Raw genomic sequence first — 7,024 nt, 5'->3', positions numbered from 1 at the left:
CATTCATAATTAATGTTGAATTTGGCTGGGAGGACAGTGCAGGTGGCACACTGCCTCTTAGAGGAGATGTGTTCCGGGTTTTATATACCCTTTTGACCACAGGGGCTGCATGACCAGGGTGAGAGAATAGAATGAGGTTAGGTAGCAGTGGGGGATATTTGTTATCTGATAGAGGATAGAGTGATGTTTTGTGTCCCAAAGACACAGGGGTTGGTGGGCATAGTTTAGGGGACAAGTAGATATCCTTGATTACAACCTGATGGTATCAGAGCATAACTGGGAGATAAATATCTGTGTCCATCTCAAAATCTAGGGGAGAATCCAAGGGCAATATTCTTATCATGAGTCTCTGATGCCCAGAGTCAACTTTTCCTCAGTATTAACAATAATGAAAGGAAGGAAAGGAATTTTCCTGCTTTGTGTTAGATTTGAAACATTTCTAGAGTTTGGGGTAGCCAAGGGAAACCTGGGGTTCCATGCCACCTTGAGTCCCAACTTGTTGCTAAATAAGTCCCAGACTTTAAACTTTGTAGGACCTTGTCTACGAAGAGGTTGCATAACCCAGAATATTTGAAATTCACTTGCAACCTGGGTCTTCCAGTTTGCCAGCCTATACTTCCCAAGTCCAGATTGATTTTTAGGATTCTAATTATGGATCTGCCTACGAGCACTTCCATTCCACAGGTATTCTAGGAATCCTTCCTAGGCCAGATTGACCTAGATCTGATAGGTCTGTGGGAATCCAACTGAAAACTGAACAAATTAAGAGAAAAAATGCAATAAGCAACTGATCCCTACTATAGGAATTTTCATCTCTTGAAGGTGGGGAGAGGAGGATAACTGACATCCAACCTAGCTATCCAAGGGCCCTTCAGACTTGGAAAGAACTAAAACCAGGTCCCCAAATAGACTGATATGATGAAGTTCAGCCTTGGTTCTGGGAGATATGTGCAAGGACTGGTGAAAAGACACATTGCCTCATAGTACCTTTTGGCCCAATGCCTCTCACTCAGTTTATTCCTGGATGGATGACATTGTGCCAAGGTTTTGGCATTTTGAAATTCTATACAATCTGGCTGAACCATGAATAATTTTTAGACCTCTCAGGGGCAAGGTCAGAGTTTCACAGGAGTTCTATCTGCTTAGAAATCAGCATCAACAAAAATCACCACCCTTTTGAGTTATTTTTTTCTTTTTCACTCCAATAATTTTGTGAAATGCTTATTATTCTTTTCAGGTGCTGGTAGAGCTACAGACTGAACTCTGAATCAGGACCAGAAATCAAGACTTTTACCATTCACAACCTTTACTATTCACAAACAGTCTCCTTTGTCCTGCCTTTTATTTTTCCTCCAGATGGCTTCCTTCCTCTAATCTTCATGCATATAATCTAACTCTTTCCAGTTCCTCCCAATCCCACTGGAAGGAGGTCATTCCCTGCTGGGGGCGGGGCATAAGAGAATTCTGCATTTCTAAAGGTGGTAAGGAGATGGCTTTATTACCCTTGGCAGAAACCACTTGGGAGGGCCAAGAATAGGTTGAAATCAGATCTTTTGAAGTGCTGAAGCATTTGATCACAGCTGTAACTAACATTCTCTCTCTCTCCCCCTCCCCCACCCCAGGCCCCAATTAGAACAAATGGCATAAAATGGATTTTCAGAAAAGCACTGAGTTATGGAACACAGAGACCGAGGGATGTTGGAAGGTCAATATGGGGGCTGGGAGTCAGAGACAGAACTTGGTGGAGCCAGACCAGATTTAGTTCAACTGGGATCTTTCTAAATTGCAGGAAGAGTGTTAGTATTTGTAATGCCCTTCACTTTATTTATTTATTTATTTGCTTGCTTGTTTGTTCTTTTATCTATCTATCTATTTATCTATCTATCTATTTATTTATTTATCCATCTATCTATTTATTTATTTATTTGTTTATGTATCTATTTATTTACTCATTCATTCATTCATTCATTCTAAAAACCCTTACCTTCCTTCTTGGAGTCAATATTGTGTATTGGCTCCCAGGCAGAAGAGTGGTAAGGGCTAGGCAATGGGGGTTAAGTGACTTGCCCAGGGACACACAGCTGGGAAGTGTCCGAGGCCATATTTGAACATAAGACCTCCTGTCTTTAGGCCTGGCTCTCAATCCACTGAGCCACCCAGCTGCCCCCCTATAATGCCTTTTAAATGCGGCATTGATGCAAAGTTCTCAACCCTCCTTAGTTAAGACTCTGTATTCAATGATCATTGCCCTATGGCAGGTGCTCTTCTTATGGTACCCTGGAGAAAATATCTCCAAAAAAAGCACCACAAAAATAAAGTTTTCTCCTACTATCTCTACAGATTGTCATGAAAGAAAGATTGTGGTTTTCTGTAATCTATCTGATTACTTCTTAGAATTAAGGTATCCTATAGAGCAGGGGTTGGCAACCTTTTTGGCCATGAGAGCCATAAACGCCACATTTTTTAAAATGTAATTTCGTGAGAGCCGTACAGTGCTCACAGTGCGCGCTCCTGTAACAGCGCCTAAAAAAATTGACTTTATGGCTCCTGCAGAAAGAGCCATATCTGGCCCTCAAAAGAGCTAGATATGGCTCGAGAGCCATACGTTGCCGACCCCTGCTGTAGAATTAGGGTAGCTAAGTGGCAAAGGGAATAGTACTGGCCCTACAGTCAGAAGAACCTGAGTTCAAATTTGTCTTCAGACAATTACTAGCTATATGACTCTGGGCAAGTCACTTAAACCTGTTTGCCTCAGTTTCCTAATTTGTAAAATGAGCTGGAGAAAGAAATGGCAAATCCCTCCAGTATCTTTGCCAAGAAAACTCCAAATGGGATCACAGAGTTGAACATGACTAGTCAGTTAAACAACAACAATCATCCTACAAAATGCTTAGGATTCTAATAATATAAAAATCAACCTATTGACTGTTTTCACTCCAGAAAACAGAAAGTCCTGTCCCTTAGAGGTCATCTCTGCCCAGTTATTAAATGCTGATGAGAAAGGAAGAAATGAAAAATGGAAGGAAGGAAGGAAGAGAACAAGAGAAAGAGAGGGAGAGCAAAAAAGGAAGAAAAAAGAATGAGAGAGAAAGAAAGAAAAAATTACACTTCAATTTGCATTTGGAATAAATCAGTTCTCTCTCTGGAATTAGAATTTTTTATGTATATTTATGTATATCTATGTCTACATATATACTATGTATATACACATCTTACAAATTATATATTTACAAAAGTTATGTATATACTTAAATACATTTTTTAATTTATAAACATAAATTGTGAATAAGGTACTCTGCAAAATGCATGTATGTAAACACATAATGTATGTAATATCTATTATACATATAATATACATAAACATAGTTATAAATATAATATCTAAAATATATGTGTATTTATAGAGTACTGTGAGGTAGGGGTGCTAGTATTAAGGACCTTAGGAAGCAAAGATTTAGATCAGGAAGGTTCCTTTGAGCTCATCTAGTTCAAACCTGAAATTCAGAGAGTTTTATTGATTTATATGATTGGTAAATGCCAGAACTGGGACTCAGTAACTTCCTCTTTATATACACTTTCTTTCTACTTTTATAGTCCCTATGCCCAACCCTCATTACTGCTCTCCTAGATATTATAATGGCTTCCTAACTTGTTTTTGCCTCCTGGGTCTTTCTTCTACCATCCATCCTTCATAGAAATGTTTTTCCTAATGCATAAAGGCGATCAGTGTCACTCCTCCAGTACCTTCAGTGGTTCCTAAATTACCTAAAGGGGAAAAAATACATATGTGCAAACCCTAAAGCACTACATGAATGTTAGCTTTTTGATTTTTAAAAATATTTTTAAAACATTTGTTTGAGAAGGGATCCAAAAATTTCATTAGACTTCCAAGGGATCATAATACGCAAAAAAAAAAAAAAAAGTTAAAAATCTCTGTTGTAGAGGCAGGGAAGATGGCAAGTCCTGAAGAATATTAGAAGATACTGGCAGGGCAGAGGGTAAGGCCTAATTCTCCTCAGTTTCACAAGACAGAGGAAAGTTAGTAATTTCCATTTCATTCAAGCTCTGTGATCAGGGCTCACATATTAAAACAAAACAAAACAAAAATAAACAGCATTATTGAAAGTATCTAGAAAGAAACAATTTAAGTGCTTAGGAATTACAATCAATATCACAAAAGACCTTGAATGCTTTTGCAAAAATAAAAACTCCTGGAATACAATATTCCAAAAGGCAAAAGAGACAGGCTTACAATCACGAATTACTCTGAAAAGCTGAAAATAAAGCAATGATGAAAAAATGGGTCTTTAGTGGGATAGAGCACTTTGAAGAATTTCTGATGAAAAGATCAGAGCTGAGTAGGAACTTAGAAATGAAGCATGAGAGTCCAGAGAAACCTAGAAAGGTGAAAATATTTGAGTAATTGGAAGGGGCTATAAAGTGATAAGTAATTCTAACATTTTAATAGGGAGAGAAGAAACAGATGTTTTTTCCAACCCTTAATATAATATCTTCAAAGGGTGTAAAGTAAAACAAACAACAGAGGTCCTAGGAGGTGGACTGATTTCATTCTGAGCATTTTTGAGAGTAAAAATGGAACCCGCTAAGGAAAAAGAAGGAAGTGCAATGAGCTGTTTCTCATAAATGGGGTGTGGGAAAAATATACAAACTTGGGGTAAGGGTTGGAGGGAGTGGATAATAGATTAATTTCTCTCTTCCCTAAAATGGACCAAAGTGGGTTGAACAAAGACACACATATAAAGTGTAGAAGTATATCTAACTTACCAGAAAAACACACAGGAATGGGATTGGGAGATATCTTGTGAAACCTGGATAGTATACTAGGGCTATACCAGAAAACCAAACTGCTTCCATTTGAATTGCCTTAGGAAGATTCTGAAGGTGTGAAGATAAGTTATCTGGCACCTGGCACGGAGGTCCTCTCTTGGCCTGAATTGCCAAACATTCAAACCCTATTGCTAAGAATTCAACTCTAATGGACTGGCCACTTAGCCCCAATGCCAAAGTAAATTTGCCTAAAAGACTATTTTTTGGAGTACTTGTAAAAGTCAAGTGCTTAAACTCAATGCCCAGAGGAAGTGGTACAAGGATACTCTCAAGGTCTCTCTGAATAACTTTAGTATTGATTGTAAGACAAGGAAGACATTGGCAAAGGACCACCCAATGTGGTATGTCCATCTCTAAGAAGGCACTGTGTTTCATTAGCCTAGTGCCCTTCTCTAAGAATGTACTGTGCTCTATGAGCAAAGCAGAATAGAATATCAGCTTAAAAGAAATGTGAGATAAGCAAATCTGGAAACAACTCCATCCCAAATGTTCATACAATTTATTCCCAACCAATATGACCAATAATGGCCTGACGAGGTATCATAGTGCCCTGAACCCAACACTGGATTGTCATTGGCCCTCTTCTAATACAAAAAGTGAACAACAACAACAACACCAAGGAGGGAAGAATCACAAGCAAAATGAAGGCTTGATCCTGAAGGGATTGAAGGGCATGGAGAAGGGACTCTCACCCCCACAGCCATATGCAATTGGTTACCATGTCCTATTCACTCCTCTGATACTGTTACCACCATGGTGGAGGTCCTCTTCTCATCTTTTTACACTTGAGAGGCTAATGTAATAGGCTTCTATTAGTGGAATATATATATGGAATCATTTGTAGAGAGATGATAGTTGAATCTACCAGAGAGGCTCAGTTGCCTTTCCGGATACTGTTTATAGATGTTCTCTTCCAGACGGCGCTAGGAGACAAGTGCCCCTGATAAGCTAGCATCCGTGGCAGGAAGTAAGGAAATGTGAGTGATAAGAATGTGCAAAAAAATCTATAGCTGGAAAGATTCTGTTGATGTTGTGTATGCAATGAAAGAATTTATTTATAAATAGATTATAATGACTTTATAAATTATGTCATACTGAAGGGTAAATATATTGAATTTCCTGACAATGAGGCAAAGCTGTATCACCATAGGCAAAATAAAATGGTAAGGATTTGTAATCCTGGCATTTCCAGTAAGACAGTAAGGACACAATAAAGGTGAGTGTCCAGGAAGGCTTTATTTGGAAAGTTGGCTCACATTTACAGTCATATACCATATACTCTGTCAGAGGCAAAGCATTAACTTGGGATCAAAGGAATTTCTCAGAAAGATCAAGTGATTAATCTTGACCCTTGTGACCTTTTAAGGATTAGACACAATTGCTACTTAAAATGGGACACATTCTTTAAAAAAATATGTCTTTTGAGTGTTTCTGACTCAAGCACTCATTAAGGACTTCAGGCCATTGCCTTAAAGTTTCTTGAAGAGTGAAAAGTGAGTGGAGTTGATATTTTAAGATTTATCTGATACTTCAAAAGGAACATTCCAACAGAAATAATTTCTCTGTACCTTAGAAACCAAAAACCTGGATTCAAATCTTGGCTTTGCCACTTATTATTGCCTTTGTGATCTAGGGCAAGTTGCAACATCTGTGAGCTTCAGTGTTCTCATTTTTAAAGGATCTAGGTGGTCTCTAATATCCCTTCCAACTCTAAATTTGTAGTGATAAATTCATGATTCCAAAGGACTAATGAAGAAGCACCCTACTCACATCCTGAGAGAAAGTGATGGATTCAGGAGGCTGATTAAAATTTTTCTTTCATGTAATACTTTAAGGTTTGCAAAGCACTACACAGATATTATCTCATTTTGTTTTCATAAAAACCTTGAGAAATAGGTGCTATTATTATCTCTATTTTATAGCTGAGAAAACTGAGGCAAGGATAGCTAGGTGGTACCGTGTATAGACTGCCTGGGCTTGAAGCCAGGAAGACTCACCTTCCCGAGCTCAAATTTTACCTCAGTCATTTACAAACATGTGACCTTGGACAAATCACTTAATCTTGCTTGCCTCAATTTCCTCATCTGTCAAATGACATAGAGAAGGAAATGGCAAACCAATCCAGTATCTCTGCCAAGAAAACCCCAAATGGGGTCACAAAGAGTCAGACATGACT

The sequence above is a fragment of the Gracilinanus agilis genome, chromosome 1 (genome assembly GCF_016433145.1).
Source record: "Gracilinanus agilis isolate LMUSP501 chromosome 1, AgileGrace, whole genome shotgun sequence".
Classification (NCBI taxonomy): domain Eukaryota; kingdom Metazoa; phylum Chordata; class Mammalia; order Didelphimorphia; family Didelphidae; genus Gracilinanus; species Gracilinanus agilis.
The sequence above is the reverse complement of the archived record's forward strand: the minus strand, read 5'-3'. Positions refer to the sequence as shown.